The sequence below is a fragment of the Macaca mulatta genome, chromosome 5 (genome assembly GCF_049350105.2).
Source record: "Macaca mulatta isolate MMU2019108-1 chromosome 5, T2T-MMU8v2.0, whole genome shotgun sequence".
Taxonomy (NCBI): Eukaryota; Metazoa; Chordata; class Mammalia; order Primates; family Cercopithecidae; genus Macaca; species Macaca mulatta.
The window spans coordinates 775070-795007 of record NC_133410.1 but is presented as its reverse complement, the minus strand read 5'-3'; the positions used below and the strand labels follow the sequence as shown (position 1 = coordinate 795007).

The window sequence follows — 19938 nt, the reverse complement described above, 5'->3', positions numbered from 1 at the left end:
CTGCACTTTTTATTAAATAGTCTTTGAAGCTCAGTTAACTTTTACATAAAAAGGGAGGAAGAAGGGAAAGAGTAGAGTCAGTCTTGCCAGGCAAGTATAAGGGGAGATCAGCAGGCATGTCTGAGGCTCTTGAGGGAGGGAGAAGAGAAACAAGATGAAGAGAATGAAGCCAGGCTCAAAGCCAGGCTTCCGGAACATTCTGCAACACTGGGAGCTTCCACATCTCCACTGCCCAACAGCACAGCTGCTGACCACACATGGTGTGGAGCACTTGAACTGTGGCTTGTGGGACTGAAGGATCTCATAATTATTATTCTTTTTTTTGAGACAGCGTCTTGCTCTGCCACCCAGGCTGGAGTGCAGTGGCATGATCTTGGCTCACTGCAGCCTTGACCTCGTGGGCTTGAGCAATCCTCCCACCTCAGCCTCCTGAGTAGCTGGGATTACAAGCATGCACCACTACACCTGGCTACTTTTTGTATTTTTAGTAGAGGCAGGGTCTCAGTCTGTTATCCAGGGCAGTTCGCTGGCTGCGAACTTCTGGGCTCAAGTGATCCTCCTGCCTCAGTCTCCCAAAGTGCTGAGATTACAGGTGTGAGCCACCGTGCCCAGCCCATTTGTTTTTTTTTTGAGATGGAGTCTTGCTCTGTCACCCACGCTAGAGTGCAGTGGTGCAATCTCGGCTCACTGTAACCTCCACTTCCCATGTTCAAGCGATTCTTGTGCCTCATCCTCCCAAGTAACTGGGATTATAGACGTCTGCCACCATGCCCAGCCTTTTGTATTTTTAGTAGAGACGGGGTTTTACTATGTTGCCCAGGCTGGTCTCGAACTCCTGGCCTCCAGTGGTCCGCCCACCTCAGCCTCCCAAAGTGCTGGGATTACAGGTGTGAGCCAACACACCTGGCCAACCGAATGAATTTTTAATTGTATTTAATTTTAATTAAACTGTGGCCAGTGGTTCCTGTGTTGGCTGGCACAGCTGGCGGCTCCTGACAGGGGTTCTGGGACTTCAGTGAAAACACAAGACGCAGACCTTGGAGCCAGCATTCTAATGAAGGCAGACAATCACTAACAAACAGGCCAATTATTTACTATGGTTAGAAGGCGACAAACGCAGCCATCCCTTGGTATCCGTGGGGGACTAGTTCCAGGACGCCGCTCTGATACCAAAATCCACAGGTGTTCAAGTCCTGGACGTGAAGTGGTGTCAAGTCTGCACAGAAGCTGTGCACGCCACCCCCCCATGCGTTCTATGCCATCCCCAGATTACTTGCAACACTTAACATGCTGTAAACGCTGTATCAATAGTTGTTCTACTGTATTTCTAAGCTCTGCATTATTGTTATTGTTGTATTTTTTTTTTATTGTTTTGGTTCCCAAACATTTTCAATCTGTGTTGACTGGACCCACGGATTCGGGGGAGCTGGCTGTGCACTATTAAACCGGGTGCACCTAAAGCAGGTGATGTCTGAGCACGGACAGGATATGATGAACTTGACCCTAATAAAATGGAAAGTTTACGTGAAACTGATAAGTTCCTAGAACAGTAATTCACCAGCATTGAGACCAGCAGAGGAAACCCAGAAAGTTCCAGAATGGTCAGAAAGTCCATTCCAAGACAGCGCCAGGCCCCAGAGGGCTGCAGGTGGTTTCACCAGATGCTCAGGGCACAAACAATTCAGTCTCAAACTCTTCTTGGAGAACTCATGCTAAGAGCCTGACATAACCAGACCCTGACAAGGGCAGACGGCAAGAACTCAACATTAACCTCACCAGGAAACACAGAGGTAAAAATCCAAAGAAAAAGGTTAGTCACCCTTATTTAGCAATATACAAAAAGATAATCATTCTTGACAAACTCAGAGTCCTAGAAAACAAAGTGAGCTTAATGTGTATGGAAAAAAGATACAATTTATGACAAAAGATACAAGGAGAAAAATCACATGATCTTCCCAGCAGGTGCATAAAAATCATTTGACAAAATCATTATCCATTCATGATTTAAAAAAAACAAAACTCAGCTGGGCACAGTGGCTCACGCCTGTAATCCCAGCACTTTGGGAGGCCAAGGCTGGCAGATCATGAGGTCAGGAGATGGAGACCATTCTGGCTAACATGGTGAAAGTCTGTCTCTACTAAAAAATACAAAAAATTAGCCAGGTGTGGTGGCAGGTGCCTGTAGTCCCAGCTACTCAGGAGGCTGAGGCAGGAGAATCGCTTGAACCCGGGAGGCAGAGGTTGCAGTGAGCCGAGATCATGCCACTGCACTCCAGCATGAGCATCAGAGCGAGACTCCATCTCAAAAACAAACAAACGAACAAACAAACAAAACACAAAACTCTTAGCAAACTAAGAAGAGAAGGAAATACCTTTAACCAAATAAATTTTCTGTTGAAGACCCTCAGCTGGTTGTGCAGTGGCTCACGCCTGTAATCCTAGCACTTTGGGAGGCCAAGGCAGGTGGATCACATGAGATCAGGAGTTTGAGACCAGTCCGGCAACGTGGTGAAACCCCGTCTCTACCAAAAATACAAAAAATTAGCTGGGCATGGTAGCAGGTGTCTGTGGTCCCAGCTACTCAGGAGGCTGAGGCAGGAGAATCACTTGAACCTGGGAGGCGGAGGCTGTAGTGAGCTGAGATGACTGCACTGCATTCCAGCCTGGGTGACAGAGTGAGACTTCATCTCAAAAAAAAAAAAAAAAAAAAAAAGACACAGCCAGGTGCAGTTGCTCATGCCTGTAATCCCAGGACTTTGGGAGGCTGAGGCAGGCAGATCACCTGAGGTTGGGAGTTCGAGACCAGCCTAACCAACATAGAGAAACCCCGTCTCTACTAAAAATACAAAATCAGCCGGACATGGTGGCACGTGCCTGTAATCCCAACTTTTGGGGAGGCTGAGACAGGAGAATCGCTTGAACCTGGGAGGTGGAAGTTGTGGTGAGCTGAGATCGCGCCACTGCACTCCAGCCTGGGGAACAAGCCTGGGGAACTCCATCTCAAAAAAAAAAAAAAAAAAAAAAAGACACTAACACACACATCCTCTCAAAGTCTTATACAAGCATGTTCAAAGCAGCCCTTTTCCTAACAGCCCCAAACTGGAAACAAGCACCTAGTCCCTCAGGAGGCGGCTGATAAACACAGCGTAACCCCTCCCCACGCAGACGTGGCTCCGCAGTGAGAGTGGACGCAGGCGCCCACGAAGCCACGGGGGAGGGGGGCAGACGCAGGAGCATGTTCCCACGCACCACGCAATTCCAGAACAACAGCAAGTCTGGTGGGAGGATGCAGGCGGGATGCACAGTCCAGGCCGGACAGGGACTGGCCAGAGGGGCCTGAGGGAGGCCTGTGGGGACCGAGCTCTGGGCCAGCACTGCCGGCGAGTCCGTGAGTCTGTGAGACTGGACAGGGGTGAAAAGTCCCCAAACTGCACAATGAAACTGGTGAATTTTAGTGTGTATCTTACAATTAAAAATACAGACCACAAACATCGTTCCTGGTGCTGAAATTAGAAAAAAAAAGCCAAACTCTCAGCTTGTATTAAACCATCCTACTCCGAAAATAACCAAGGCCGGGTGGGTGAGGACACTGGAAAAGGCGACCATGAACCTTTGGAGGTTGCTAAGGAGGGTATCGTCATGATTGTGGGTGAGGAAAAGATTTATGAGACAGAAAACAAAACTGACCATGAAGGAAATGACAAGTCAAAGAGAAGCACCCTGAGTTATCCAAAAGCACCATGGAGAAAAAAAGCCGAGGCCTGAGGGAAATTTTGGCAGTGCCTCCAGGGCCACAACCTAGACCAGGGCCTGGCCAACGTGGCTGTGTGCGCGGGTTTGTGGCCCCGCAGGGCCTGCTCCCACCACAGCACAGCGCCGCTCGTTGGAGGGAGGCCTGAGGCACACCATGATCACCATCTGCTCCCTCCCTCAGAGTTCGCCAGCCCCACTCTAGCCAATAGAGAGCTTCACGACAGAGAAACGTCAAATAAGCATGTTTTAAACGCTCAATTGTAAACTGGGAAATGCACGTTAAAACCCAATGAGATGGCTGCTGACCCCGGCGTGCAGGAGCCACGGCCGCAGCACCCCGCGGCCCAGGTGTGCACCCGCGAGACCACTCCAGCCTCTGCCCCACAGCCTGTCCCGCCCACGGCCACCTGCTGCTGGTGGCCTGTTTCACTTCCATGGACACACAGTGGACGGGGCTGATCCTAACGATCCTAACCATGGCTCGGAAGAGGCTGGGATGACCTGAGGGTTAACTGGAGCCACAGAGAGCCTGGCAGAGAGTGGCTCCGGGGCTCCTGAGATGGGGAGGACAGTGAGGGGCCGGCTGGGGAAACTGAGGCAGCTCCAGGAGGCTCCGTCATCATCTGTGGTCACCTGCTGGGGAACCCGGGGACGAGTGCTAAGGCTGGACAGGAGGGGCAGCGACTCAGGTTTCCCCTGGGCAAATAAGAGCAGAACCGACAGCAGCCCTCAGCAGCCCACAGAGCCGCGGCCCAGAGCCCATTCCTACTCCCTCCTCCACAGGGAAACGCAGCTCCGCCAGGCACTGCGTCAGATGGTCCCGTGGGCCCCACAACCCCTTGGGGCTGCTGCCCCTCCTCCCAGCAGCCTACACACCCCACACCCCACGTCTAGTCCACAACTTCTCATTCGGTCTTAATTTATCGTTTCCTGATATGCAGAGATTTAAACAAAAGCTTAAAGCTGGAAACAGAACTTCCCATGACTGTCACAGCTCCACGTGTGCACGCCTCACAACGCAGCCGGTGGTCCGCGATACGTGCCTCACACGGCCTCCGACACGGAGGGAGTCCTCGTCAAAACCAACCACAGAAGCGCAGGCTCTGGTGGCCTCAACAGTGCGGGAAGCGCCCGCCTGTGCCCGCATCTGCCTGCCTGCCCACGCCTGCAGTGTCACCAGGCCAGTTTCAGATCCCCAACTGCCTACTTCTCTCAGTGTGCACAACTATTGGTATGTATAAAGGCAAATTTATCAACACTAAGATAATAATTTCTTTTTTTTTTTTTTTTTTGAGACAGAGTCTTGCTGTGTCACCAGGCTGGAGTGCAGTGGTGTGATCTCATCTCACTGCAACTTCCGCCTTCCAGATTCAAGCAACTCTCCTACCTCAGCCTCCCATGTAGCTGGGACTACAGGCGTGCACCACCATACCCAGCTAATTTCTTGTATTTTTAGTAGAGACGGGGGTGTCACTACACTGGCCAGGCTGGTCTCAACTCCTGACCTCAGGTGATCCACCCACAAGGCCTCCCAAAGTGCTTGGATTACAGGTGTGAGCCACCACACCCGGCCCAAAGTGTTGGGATTACAGGTGTGAGCCACCACACCCGGCCCAAAGTGTTGGGATTACAGATGTGAGCCACCACACCCGGCCCAAAGTGCTGGGATTACAGGTGAGAGCCACCACACCCGGCCCAAAGTGTTGGGATTACAGGTGTGAGCCACCACACCCGGCCCAAAGTGCTGGGATTACAGGTGTGAGCCACCACACCCGGCCCAAAGTGCTGGGATTACAGGTGTGAGCCACCACACCCGGCCCAAAGTGCTGGGATTACAGGTGAGAGCCACCACACCCGGCCCAAAGTGCTGGGATTACAGGTGAGAGCCACCACACCCGGCCCAAAGTGCTGGGATTACAGGTGAGAGCCACCACACCCGGCCCAAAGTGCTGGGATTACAGGTGTGAGCCACCACACCCGGCCCAAAGTGCTGGGATTACAGGTGAGAGCCACCACACCCGGCCCAAAGTGCTGGGATTACAGGTGTGAGCCACCACACCCGGCCCAAAGTGCTGGGATTACAGGTGTGAGCCACCACACCCGGCCAAGAATAATTTCTCACAAAACACCTGGAGCATTTTATGAAGTAAATAAACAAAAGACAGACCTTGAACTGGCAGCTGCCACCCCACCCATCCAGACAAAGCATGGGCTCCGTCTTCTGGTCCACAGCTCCCACAGCACCACTGTCCACCAGGGTGCTCCATGGAGCTTCACCTTCCCGCCTGTGCTGCCGGCTGTGGTGGCCCACCGGACTGAGCCCCTGACCTGGCCGGCACGGCCAAACATGGGCTCTGGTGTGGAAGAGCCTCCGGGGCCTTGGCTGCAGCCCCTGAGCCTCCCTGTCACCCACTTCCCTGTCTCTTGCAGCCGATCCCATCTCTTCGCTGTTGTCCCAAGGCCACATGGGCCTGACCACCCCCAGGGCTCCGCGCCCCCTCCTGGCTGACAACCACCACCTGTCTTGAGTCTGCCTGCCAGGGCTCTGCTGTTGGGCCCTGAAGTTCTCGAATTGACCCGAACATTCCTTGACTGTTAACAGCAGCTGCTATGCCTGACACTTACAGTCCTGGGCAGACAGTAGCCCGCACCATCCTCACAGCTGCTGGGGAGGGGAGCGTGGCCCGGAGACCCCTGGATCCCTGGATGCCCCACACACCTCCTCCCTCTGCTGACTCCACTCTGCCCTGTCCCCAGAACGCACTGCGGCCATGGAGACCACAGGCCTTCTAGGGGGCCAGCCAGCCTGGGGCGCCGTGGGGCCTGACGCGTCACACACCAGACCTGGATCACACGGGCATCGTACTCTAGCCCCTCGTGGCCTCACACAAGCCCCTGTGCTGTCCTTCAGGCCCAGGCTGCCCGCTCAGGTCTCAGCTCCATCCTCATCCAGCCAGCAGCCTCCGCTCCTGCGTCCTGAGGATCTTCTAGGAATCCGCCCTACGAGGCCCCTCCCTGGGGGTGAGGACCCTGCCCCACACAGCCAGACCGAAGGGGCTCCCGCACCGTCTGGAACCCTCTGTCTTTCCCGGTCAGACTCACAAGCTCCACGTCCACACAGCTCTCACTTTCACAGAGCCCCTCCCCCTTCCCGGGGTGCGAAACCCGCCCCCTCCTCTGGTCTGCCCTGGGCTACCCTCTGGGCACCCCACTCTGGTCACTCACCTTCTCCTGCTTCCCGTGGGCATCTTCCAGATCTTTTTCCACCTCCCTCCTCTCAGCGATCACACCCAGGGCCAGCCCCTCCAGGTGCCACTTCCAGCCTCCGAAATACACCCTCCCCTCCCCGGTGGACCTCAAGGTCACATGGCTCCATGGCTCCCGGCAACTGCAGCCGCTAGGAGCCTTCAGAAATGCACAGGGCACACGGCTGTCACCACACTCTTCAGACACATCCCGGCGTGGGCGGCATTGACGTGAGTGTGGATTCGGCGCGGGCGCAGCCCTGACGTGAATGGATGTGTCTCTGATGTCTCAGCGTGACATATGCCTTCCTCTCCACCTAGCTCAGACACCCCCAAAACACCCTGCACACCAGCCACACCACTGCCTGGAGCGGCCTCCAGCCCCTGTCATTTAGCTGCCGCTACCGGACGCTGGGAGGAGCCGCTGTCCTGAGTCGCGCCCACAGCACAGAGCCGTCTGGATAACACAGTGGCTTGTTGGTTTTGTTTTGCAGTAAAACTCACATACACACGTATTCAGTATGATGAGCAAAGCGAAGGATGATATTAAGGAAAAACGTATCATCCTGAACACTCAGAGGCAATGGCCGTTCTCCGTGTAAGGACGTGTCCGTCCGTGTCTGTGGGTGTGTCCTTAAATAACACTGCATACGCACAGATGCTGCTCTCATACAGACGCTGTCCCACGCCCCGTGTGTCCTGCACTACGTGAGATGTGCTCTGATGCGGTTTCTGCAACGAAGGAGCTGCCACGGGCCTCTCCACACCCACACGCAGAGCCACCCAACAGCCCAACCCATCCACCTCCCACAGGCCTCTCTCCCGCCCACACGCAGAAACACCCAACCCATCCGCCTCCCACAGGCCTCTCTCTACGCCCACATGCAGAGCCACCCAACCTATCGGCCTCCCAACCTATCCGCCTCTCTCCACGCCCACACGCAGAGACACCGGTCCACCCACCTCCCACAGGCCTCTCTCCACGCCCACACGCAGAGCCATCCGTCCACCAGTCTCCCACAGGCCTCTCCCCATGCCCACACGCAGAGCCAACCAACCCATCCGCCTCCCACAGGCCTCTCCCCATGCCCACACACAGAGCCACCCATCCAACAGTCTCCCACAGGCCTCTCCACGCCCACACACAGAGCCACCCATCCAACAGTCTCCCACAGGCCTCTCCACGCCCACACACAGAGCCACCCATCCAACAGTCTCCCACAGGCCTCTCCACGCCCACACACAGAGCAACCCATCCAACAGTCTCCCACAGGCCTCTCCACGCCCACACACAGAGCCACCCATCCAACAGTCTCCCACGGGTCTCTCCATGCCCACACACAGAGTCACCCGTCCACCCATCTCTTGCGGGCCTCTCCCCATGCCCACATGCGGAGACACCCATCCACCCTTCTCCCGCAGGCCTCTCTCCACGCCCACACAGAGTCACCCGTCTACCCACCTCCCACAGGCCTCTGCCCACCCACACACAGAGACACCCATCCACCGTCTCCCATGGGCCTCTCTCCACGCCCACATACAGAGTCACCCGTCTACCCACCTCCCACAGGCCTCTGCCCACCCACACACAGAGCCACCCATCCACCGTCTCCCATGGGCCTCTCTCCACGCCCACACACAGAGTCACCCGTCTACCCACCTCCCACAGGCCTCTGCCCACCCACACACAGAGCCACCCATCCACCGTCTCCCATGGGCCTCTCTCCACGCCCACATACAGAGCCACCCGTCTCCCTAAGGAACCTACAGGCCCTGGGGCCTGCGTTCAGCAGCCCCGCTCACCGGGGGCTTCTCTGTCCTATGAGGGGAGTCCCGGGGGGCAGGGTGACCCCCAGTGAGTGCACTCTGCCCTTGCTCCGCCTCGCCCACAGCCTCCTCAGGCACCGACTCCCTCTCTCCTCCGCTGTCCACCCCGGCACCCTCTGCAGCCTGGACGCCTCGGCCCCCTCCCCCGCCTGGCTGACTGCCCAGCCCAGGCTTCCTCTGGGGGGGCTCTGCCAGGAGGAAGAGGTGGCATCACAAGCCCATCCCTGGGGCACATTTTCTTCTGCCACCCATGTCTTAGGACAGCCTTGAAGTTTCTGTTGTTTGTGAGTCAGTTTTGCTGAGTTATGAACTTCCCAGAAAACAGCTCCTGAGACTCCCAGGCACAGAGCTGCAGGCGTGTCCTGTGCTGCATGGAGCAGCCCCACTGGGGAGCACGGAGAGTCGGGGCCTGCACTGCTGCAGCGTGCAGCGAGGTTGGTTTCACACACACCCATGAAATCGTCACCACCGCCCGACAGGCAGCGTTCCCTCCCCAGTGTCCTCAGCCTCGCGGGTGCCCAGCCCAGGTGGGAGGGACGGTGCCACGTGGAGTCCCGTCTGCTCCACATCTCCCGTCTGAGCTCCTGCTGCCCATGGGGTCATCCTCTGCTCCTCGCTGTCCTCGGCCACTCCCTGGCCCATGCCAGAGCTCACGTCCAAGTGGTGAAACCCGCCCAGGATAGCCTTCTCCAAGCCACCCTCCCACTAATTCACCCTCCAGACAAGTCTGAGCAGCATCTTAGAGACAGAAATCTGACACATCGTCCTGACAGCAGAGCAGGGCCTCACCCTCTGCTTCCCGTGCCAGCGTGGTCACGTCGGAACCAAATCCATTCACGTCGGGGCTGCGTCCACGCCGGGTCCACACGCACGTCATTGCCTGTCCACGCCGGGTCCACACGCACGTCATCACCTGTCCACGCCAAGGTCCACACGCACATCATCGCCCGTCCACGCCAGGTCCACACGCACATCATCACCTGTCCACGCAAGGTCCACACGCACATCATCGCCCGTCCACGCCAGGTCCACACGTACATCATCGCCTGTCCACGCAAGGTCCTGTTCACGTTGGGGCTGTGTCCATTTGGGGTCCACACGCACATCATCGCCTGTCCACACCAGGTCCACACGCACGTCATCGCCCATCCACGCAAGGTCCTGTTCACGTCGGGGCTGTGTCCACGCGGGGTCCACACGCACATCACCCATCCACGTGAGTCCTGTTCACGTTGGGGCTGCGTCCACATCAGCTGCGCCCTCCTCCCAGCCATGCACAAGGCTCCCTGGCAGGAGGCCCTACCCACTCACAGGTGGGCCAGCTCCTGTCCACCAGACAAGAGACCCTGCACCTCTCTGCACGGGCTGCCCCACCTCCTGGAGCTGAAACCACTCTGCCGCCCTCCCTTGTGGCACTGTGTCCTCCCGCACAGTCACCCTCCTCGGTGACACATGGGTGCTCCTCCCACAGTCACCCTCCTCGGTGACACACGGGTGCTTGTGCGGCCCGGCCCCCTCGTGCACGGCACACTCTGGCAGCAGGGCCACATTGGCAGACTCATGAGGGGACAGTGCGTCCAGGGCTGTCACTCAGGAGGGAAAGGCCGTCCAGTCGACGCCAGAGGCACCCCTGCCTTCACCAACGGGCTCTGCAAAACCTGTTTTCATTTATTTTCACAAAAATGACCACACTGCTGAAACTGGCCTCACAGATGCCCCCAACCCAACACCCGCTGTTCACAACACTGTGAGCTACACCACAGCTATGATCCCAGACACATTCCCATCATCCGGACAGTCCCTTCCTGTGTAATGCAACCCTCATGCCCCCACTGCCAAGGGAGGGAGCTGGGCTGGGGTCCCTTGCATGCCTGCGGCAGTACATGGACGAGGCCCAGCCAGGCCACTGGACGCCTCGAGCTCTGTGTCTCCGCACCTGGTCCACTGCGGTCTTTCCACGGCCGGCCTGACCCCAAACGCCCCGTCTGCACCGCCCTGCCCCTCAGCTCTGCTGCAGCCCTCAGCACCTGCTAAACTCACACAGCGTCCCTTCTCCACCTCCCTATGGCATGAACGCCTTGCTCCTGTTCCCTGACAGGACCCCACGTCGCACCTGCACCACAGACACACACGGCTCCCTCGCCAACCCGTGCTGAGGACAGAGGACGCGGGGAGGCGGCTCACAGCAGCCAGGGAGGTACAGACACAAACCACTCTCCAGCACCAGCACGTCCCTGAGCTGCCCCTGGCGAGAAGACAGTCCAGGCACCGAGGGTTCTCATCAACCTCGTGTGGACACGCAGAACCACACCACAAGCACTCACTGCTCCTTCCCGCTGGAGAGGAGCCAGGTTAGGAGGAAAAGGGAACTTTGCATGGTTCTCTGAACAGCTATGTCACCCTGAAAGTTTTTTTAAGAAAATGAAAAACAGCTGGGCGAGGTAGCTCACGCCTGTAATCCCAGCACTTTGGGAGGCCGAGATGGGCAGATCACAAGGTCAGGAGTTCAAGACCAGTGTGACCAACATAGTGAAACCCTGTCTCTACTAAAAATACAAAAAGTAGCCAGGCATGGTGGCGGGCGCCTGTAATCCCAGCTACTCAGGAGGCTGAGGCAGGAGAATTGCTTGAATCTGTATAGCAGAGGTTGCACTGAGCTGAGATCGTGCCATTGCACTCCAGCCTGGGCGACAGAGCAAGACTCTATATCTCCAAAAAAAAAAGAAAATGAAAAACAATGATATAACATGACAGTGCTTTGAATTTAATTCTCAAAAGAGTTCCGTGTCTAGAAAGACAGTAAGAATCCCTGCCAGGAACTGACCCCAGGCAATAAAGTCGCTTCCCCCATGGCCCAGCCCCTACCGTGGCCACGAAGCTCTCAGAGGGCCATGGGTTCCTGCCCACGCCTGTGACATTGAGCCCCCCCACCCGGTCCTTGCCTCCTAGCCCCACTCAGGGTCCTGCCTGCATTAGAGCAGCCGGGCCCCCAACCCCCAGCCAGAGCCAGCTGACCCCATCTCCATGGACCATGGTGCTGTGGGGGCCACGCACACAGCATGGAGCTCACACGGACAGGGCTGAGACCAGACAGGCCTCGCTGCTGGGCTGACATTTCTCAGTAGGTGGGATTACAGGCGAGCGCCAGCTCTCATTTCTTAAATTAAGTGTTTATACAAATATTTGAGTTTGTACAAAGACCTGAGGTACATTCACTAAGGTGGGACCCAGAGAAGAGTCACTACCAGCCTCAGAGTGCAGCCCAGTGACATCCCCCTTCAACACAGGCCCCGCAGGCCTGCAGCCCTCCAGGAGGCCCAGGCAGGTTACACCAGGGAGCTGGGGGGCGCTTCAGCAGCCTGGCCGCCAGTGCCGCCCCTGGGACTGCCCCACAGACCCCCCGACTCCACGTTTCCTCTCCAGGCACCTCCAGCCCAACCCTGCCTTGAACTCCCATCCAGACGTCTGACGGCTGCACGTCAGTGGGCGGCCGGCACATCCCTTGGGACCTTTCTGCCCTGACCTCCTCTGACAGCCTTGTACCCCGGGGAGTCCCAGCACCTCTGAGCCACCTGCGCCTCCCTCACACTGGGCCCCACTAGAAACCAATCTGCTGTGCCTTGAAGGACACCCAGCACCCACACAGCACCCTCACCTCTGCCATACCAGGCCTCACTGACCTCAACGCAGTACCCACAGGGTCCCCGAACACACAAGCCCGAGTGGACGCAGAGGCTCCTCAGGGCCATCGAGGTCAGGCCCTGGCCCTGCCATCAGCCCACACCTGCCTCTGCCCCCGCCGCGTGGACTCCTCACTTACCGCAGGACATTCTCGGCCCTCCTGCTCATGGTGCCCTGTGCCCAGAACACGCCCTCCTGCACCTTATCAAGCCTCTTCTCAATGTCATCTCAGTGACGCTGCAGAGACCACCTTGTAAGCGCACACGGCCAGACACAGTGGCTCACACCTGTAATCCCAGCACTTTGGGAGGCCAAGGCAGGCAGATCACGAGGTCAGGAGTTAGAGAGCCACTTGGCCAATATGGTGAAACCCCATCTCTACTAAAAATACAAAAATTAGCTGGGCATGGTGGCAGGCGCCTGTAGTCCCAGCTACTCAAGAGGCTGAGGCAGGAGAATCACTTGAACCCGGGAGGTGGAGGTTGCAGTGAGCCGAGACTGCATCACTGCACTCCAGCCTGAGTGACAAAGCAAGACTCTGTCTCAAAAAAAAAAAAAAAAGTAAGCACACACACGCAAGCCCACGCACACACACCCATGCATGCATGCACACCCCAACACGCAGGCACACCCCAACACGCACGCACACACATGCACACACCCAAAGATGCATGCACACACCCCCACACGCACGCACCCACCCCCACACGCACGCACACACATACATGCATGCACACACGTACATGCATGCACACACGTACATGCATGCACACACATCCACACACACATGTGCCCACGCAGCAGGGCTCCAACCTTATAATTTACTGACTTATTTTGTTCCCTGCCCATCTCCCTGTGTCAGCCATGTGCCTGGCAATATTAAAATTCAGGAGAAGGACTGGATGATCAAGTTGAGAAAATCTTCCGTAACACTAGAAAAAGACAGGACATGTGAGCGAAAAGTTCCAACATCTCATTAATAGGTTTTGTAGAAAGAAGAGAGAAACGTGAGAGAAGGAGCTTTGAATTATACCTTAATTTTATGTCCTCAGCAGGGCAACGAGCACACAGACATTGTATCATTCTCCGTCATTCTCCGGGCCCACGGCAGGCCTTCACCTCAGAAGCTGAAACAATCCCTCACCAGCACTGCCCGCCGGAATGAAGGGCCACAGAGCGCCACACAGCGCCGCCCCCCGACTGTGGGGTCTCAGGGCACAGAGGGGCCCCGCAGCTCCCTGGGGCAGAAGCCCCACAAAGGACTGGGGTTCCGTGTCCGGCTCCACAATGGCAACACTGAATTCTACAAGCTGAAGACACCATCCTTCACTCTGAAGAAAATGACCTTCCACACAGAATTCCCTGCCCAGCCACTCGACTACTCAGGATGAGAGGAAGCAAAGGTGTTTCCAGAGGTCTCAGGAAGGTTGAGCTTCAACGTTCACTCAGAAAATGCCTGCCGAACACCTTTTCTGCGCCGGGCGGTGTTGGCAGCCCTGGCACCAGTCCGGCTCAGCCACTGCCGACTGCGATCAGGCTCGAGCTGGGACTGGCACAACAGTGGCCAGGGAGTGATGACTCTGGAAAAACACACCTACGGCAAGAAGAGGGACAGACCAAGGCCGGAGACCCAGCCCAGGAGGGCGAGGCTGCGAAGGCAGCGGGCAACCCCAGACAGAGGCAAGAGGGCCAGAGACAGAGGCAACAACAGGGGCCTGAGGGACCACCAGGAGGTGGCTGGAGAACACGGCCCTCAGACAGGAGAACACGAACAGAGGCCAAGGGGGGCTGGGGGCTATGACGTGACCCTCAGGAGGTAGAGCTGGAGATGGTAAAGCCAGACAACACCAGTAAAAGAGAGGCAAGGTCAGAACGCAATTAATGGTGTCTACAGTGCCCCAGCACCGACGCCCAGTTCTCACCCTCAAAGTCTACAGCGTCCCGGCACCGACGCCCAGTTCTCACCCTCAAAGTCTACAGCGTCCCGGCACCGACGCCCAGTTCTCACCCTCAAAGTCTACAGCGTCCCGGCACCGACGCCCAGTTCTCACCCTCAGGGTCTACAGCATCCCGGCACCGACGCCCAGTTCTCACCCTCAAAGTCTACAGCGTCCCAGCACCGACGCCCAGTTCTCACCCTCAAAGTCTACAGCGTCCCAGCACCGACGCCCAGTTCTCACCCTCAAAGTCTACAGCGTCCCGGCACCGACGCCCAGTTCTCACCCTCAGGGTCTACAGCATCCCGGCACCGACGCCCAGTTCTCACCCTCAAAGTCTACAGCGTCCCGGCACCGACGCCCAGTTCTCACCCTCAAAGTCTACAGCGTCCCGGCACCGACGCCCAGTTCTCACCCTCAAAGTCTACAGCGTCCCAGCACCGAAGCCTAGTTCTCACCCGCAGGGTCTACAGCGTCCCAGCACCAACGCCCAGTTCTCACCCTCAGGGTCTACAGCGTCCCGGCACCAACGCCCAGTTCTCACCCTCAGGGTCTACATTAGCCCAGCACCGACGCCCAGTTCTCACCCTCAAAGTCTACAGCGTCCCAGCACCGACGCCCAGTTCTCACCCTCAAAGTCTACAGCGTCCCGGCACCGACGCCCAGTTCTCACCCTCAGGGTCTACAGCATCCCGGCACCGACGCCCAGTTCTCACCCTCAAAGTCTACAGCTTCCCGGCACCGACGCCCAGTTCTCACCCTCAAAGTCTACAGCGTCCCGGCACCGACGCCCAGTTCTCACCCTCAAAGTCTACAGCGTCCCAGCACCGAAGCCTAGTTCTCACCCGCAGGGTCTACAGCGTCCCAGCACCAACGCCCAGTTCTCACCCTCAGGGTCTACAGCGTCCCGGCACCAACGCCCAGTTCTCACCCTCAGGGTCTACATTAGCCCAGCACCGACGCCCAGTTCTCACCCTCAAAGTCTACAGCGTCCCAGCACCGAAGCCCAGTTCTCACCCGCAGGGTCTACAGCGTCCCGGCACCGACGCCCAGTTCTCACCCGCAGGGTCTACAGCGTCCCGGCACCGACGCCCAGTTCTCTTGCTCAATCTGCACAGAAGCAGGATAAAGTAAAAACAGGCCCGGAGGCGGTGGGACCCCGTCACTGTAGGGCTGGAAGCAGCTGAGCAGATCCCCTGGGGGTGCCCTCGGGACTCTGAGCTGATGCCACCCTTGATGGGATCCTGGGAACCTCGTAAGGGGTGAGTGCAGTGTGCATGTGGGAGGGATATAAATTTGGGGTGACCAGAGGCCAGACTGTGGGAGGCAGAATTCGGAAATGGCACCAAGATTCTGGGCCTCTGGTGTACACAGACCTTGTCCTGTTTCTCACATACTGACCCACGGACTGCTGTAAAGGGACTCTTGAAGCTGTAACTAAGGTCCCAAATAAGCTACCTCAAAATCGGGAGTGCCCCGGTGTGCCTGGCCTAATGACAAGAGTCCCTCCAGAGCAGCTTTCTCCAGCTGAGACTGAAGAGGACATCAGGAGCCATGTCTCCGCCGGCCTGGCAGAAGGCAGTGGGGTGGGAAGGACGCGAGCCCGGTCCACGGACAGGGAGACAAGACCACAGCGCCAGGGGGTCTCACCTGGCACAGTCAGCAGGGCCAGGGCAAGGCCAGGCCCTGGCTGACTCTGGTTCTGGAAGACACGGAGACATTCTCAGCTGGGGAGAGGTAAGGCGGCCTGGAAATCAGCTAACGCCGTGAAGTAGGCACCCCCGTCCCGGGGTCACAGCGGTATGGGGGCCTCCCCATCCCAGGATCACAGTGGTGTGGGGGTCTCCCCGTCCCGGGGTCACAGCGGTGTGGGGGCCTCCCCGTCCCGGGGTCACAGTGGGGCCGCAGCGGTGTGGGGGCCTCCCCATCCCAGGATCACAGCGGTGTGGGGGCCTCCCCGTCCCAGGATCACAGCGGTGTGGGGGCCTCCCCGTCCCAGGATCACAGCGGTGTGGGGGCCTCCCCGTCCCAGGATCACAGCGGTGTGGGGGCCTCCCCGTCCCAGGATCACAGCGGTGTGGGGGCCTCCCCGTCCCAGGATCACAGCGGTGTGGGGGCCTCCCCGTCCCAGGATCACAGCGGTGTGGGGGCCTCCCCTGGTTCTTGCTCTCAGCTGGGACTCTCACCTTCCCAGCAAGGCTCCTGTCCAGAGCCACTCACAGGTGGGTCCAGGATGTACTGAGAGAAGGCGCGGAAGCAAACGTGGCCGAACGGCGGTAGAGGGTGCCGTCCCGGTGTGTTCAGTGACCAAAGCACCTGACACTGAGCGGCTGACAAACCACAGAACTCACTTCTCAGTTCTGCAGGCTGGGCGTCCAGAATCAAGACACTGGCAGATTTGGGGGCTGGTGGGGTCGGAGTCCTCACAGGCAGCGCCTTCTCTCATGTCCTCAATGACAGAAAGGGCCCTGGTCATCAGGGCAGAGCCTCCCGAGGGCCCCACGCCCGACACCACCACCTTGGGGGTTAGGGTCCCCCATGGATTCTGGGGGACACAGACATTTGGACCACAGCAAGTACTCACTGTATAATTTTCTCCATTGTTCTCTATTGCGATTTTTTTCTTCGTAAAAATTTGGGTGAAAAAGTAAATTAAAATCACTTAACATTTAAAAAGTTTTAAGGTGAGCCCTCATTGCCCCCACATTCCAACCATGCCTGGGCGCTCCATGCCAGGCTCATGCTGAGAAACAAGCACAGCTTTTATGGTCTGATTCCTGGGCGGCATCAGGAATCCAACAAGTTAACACGCCTCAGAACAGCTCCACACAGGAGCTCCACACAGTAGCCACAAGGATCAGCTTCTGGTTACTATTTATTGAGCATCTAATACGGGCCAGGCCTGATCAAGAACCTGGAAATGTAACAGCTCACAGGACCCAGACAGGAGATGCAGCCACGAGGCCACAGCCCCCACGAGGCCACACAGGACCCACAAGGTCACACAGAACCCACAAAGCCACAGCCCCCACGAGGCCACAGCCCCCATCAGGCCACACAGGACCCACAAGGCTACAGCCCCCATGAGGCCACAGTCCCCACAAGGCCACACAGCCCCCACCACAGGTCCCCACAGGACCCACGAAGCACACAGGACCCACAAGGCACATAGGACCCACAAGGCCACAGCCCCCAGGAGGCACACAGCCCCTGCCAGGCCATATAGGACCAACAAGGCCACATATGACCCACAAGGCCACAGCCCCCACTAGGCCACACAGGACCCATGAGGCACACAGGACCCACACGGCCACAGCCCCCACCAGGCCACACAGGACCCACAAGGGACACAGGAGCCACAAGGCTACAGCCCCCAGGAGGCCACAGCCCCCACAAAGTCACACAGGACCCACAAGGCACATAGGACCCACAAGGCCACAGCCCCAAGGAGGCACACAGCCGCCACCAGGCCACACAGGACCCATGAGGCCACAAAGGACCCACCAGGCCCATAGCCCCCATGAGGCACACAGCCCTCATGAGCCCACACAGCCCCCATCAGGCCCACAGCCCCCACCAGGCCACAAAGGACCCATGAGCCCCCACCAGGCCATAACCCCCATGAGCCCACACAGCCCCCACATGGCCCACAGAGGCCACACAGCCCCCACCAGGCCCACAGGCCCCCAACAAGGCCGTATAGCCCCCATGAGGTCCACAGCTTCCACGAGGCCCACAGCCCCCATAAGACCCACCAGGCCAACAGGACCCATGGATTACAGGGAGTTTCAAAGGAGGTCTGTGGACAGACTTCCTCTCTTTGCATCTATTTCTTATTAAACATCTGGAATTTGCTGTTAATGTAGCAAAGCCCAGCAAATATCACTGAATTTGCAAAAAAAAAAAAAAAAAACAAAAAACCCCAAGCCAACAAATCCACTCTCTAAATGTACCTAAATATTAGAGTTTATTGGCCGGGTGCGATGGCTCACATCTGTAACCCCAGCACTTTGGGAGGCTGAGATGGGTGGATCACCTGAGGTTAGGAGTTCAAGACCAGCCTGGCCAACATGGTGAAACCCCGTCTCTACTAAAATTACAAAAAATTAGCAGGGCGTGGTGGCAGGCACTTGTAAACCCAGCTACTTAGGGAGCTGAGGCAGGAGAATCACTTGAACCTGGGAGGCAGAGGTGGCAGTGAGCCGAGATCGCGCCACTGCACTCCAGCCTGGGTTACGAGAGCTAAACTCCAACTCAAAACAAACAAACAAAAAAACAAAAACAAACAAAAATATTAGAGTTTATCTTAAAAAAAAGCAAGTCAATTACAATAATAGGTTGAAGGGCTATATTTTCTAGAGAGTATCAGTTCCTATCAATGGCAGTTTTGCTTAATTTAGTGGATAATTCTACAAAAATGCACCTAGGCAACATTCACTATTGTTCTTTGTCATTTTGGCGTTTACATAATTCAGTTCTTGTCGGGAGAAACACGGCAGATCAGGAAAGTAGCTTTGTTTTGTTTTTCTTAAGGCCTCACATTTTTAAAATTCAATGATAAACTATTAATGTATGAAATTAAAAATAATTTCAATTTTTGAAGCACAATGAATTGTACCATATTTTTACAATATTAACAGCAAATATCATAATAAAAAATAGATAAACAATAGGAAACTGTCCCTAAACCTCACTATATTTCAATGGTAAAAGAAAAATTACATTTTCTTTTTTTTATTTTATTTTTTATTTTTTTGAGACAGAGTCTCACTCTGTCGCCCAGTCTGGAGTGCAGTGGTGCGATCTCAGATCACTGCAACCTCCGCCTCGCGGGTTCAAACGATTCTTCTGCCTCAGCCTCCCGAGTAGCTGGGATTACAGGTACCTGCCACCATGCCCAGCTAATTTTTGCAGAAAAATTACACACACTTGGCTAATTATGTAGAAAAATTACATTTTCAACTTCAATTCTAACCATAAACCAAAAAAGGCTGCAAACAAAATAAATCCTGCCATTTAATAAAGAGTAACAGTTGGGCCGGGCGCGGTGGCTCAAGCCTGTAATCCCAGCACTTTGGGAGGCCGAGGCGGGCGGATCACAAGGTCAGGAGATCGAGACCACAGTGAAACCCCGTCTCTACTAAAAATACAAAAAATTAGCCGGGCGCGGTGGCGGGCGCCTGTAGTCCCAGCTACTCAGGAGGCTGAGGCAGGAGAATGGCGGGAACCTGGGAGGCGGAGCTTGCAGTGAGCCGAGATCGCGCCACTGCACTCCAGCCTGGGCAACAGCGTGAGACTCCGTCTCAAAAAAAAAAAAAAAAAAAAAAAAAAAAAAAAGAGTAACAGTATACATCAAAACAAGGCTCACTTTATAATCCAAATCAAAAAACCCAAGTAAACAATTCTAGCCCGTGGCAAAGGGCCCCTGCCGTACCCTGCAGCTCCTCGATTTTGTCACAGCCGCTGATGATCTAGAGAGGGCAGCGTGGTGGGAG

General features: G+C 56.4%; 1 protein-coding gene and 1 long non-coding RNA gene across 21 annotated transcripts in view; one reads left to right on the top strand and one right to left on the bottom strand.

Moving 5' to 3' along the window:
- Nucleotides 1-19938, bottom strand: part of PCGF3 (polycomb group ring finger 3) — a 64795-nt gene that overhangs the window by 40605 nt on the left and 4252 nt on the right. Inside the window, exons 1-3 of one of the 20 annotated variants that reach the window (XM_078001529.1) lie at nucleotides 16630-16892; nucleotides 16094-16145; nucleotides 15461-15553 (exon numbers count right to left, since the gene is read on the bottom strand). The gene's annotated coding sequence lies outside the window, so the exon portion shown is untranslated. 20 annotated transcript variants of the gene reach the window in all.
- Nucleotides 15467-17728, top strand: LOC144341062 (uncharacterized). Its single transcript, XR_013417646.1, has 2 exons — nucleotides 15467-16126; nucleotides 17180-17728. It is a non-coding gene; the product is annotated as an uncharacterized LOC144341062 (long non-coding RNA).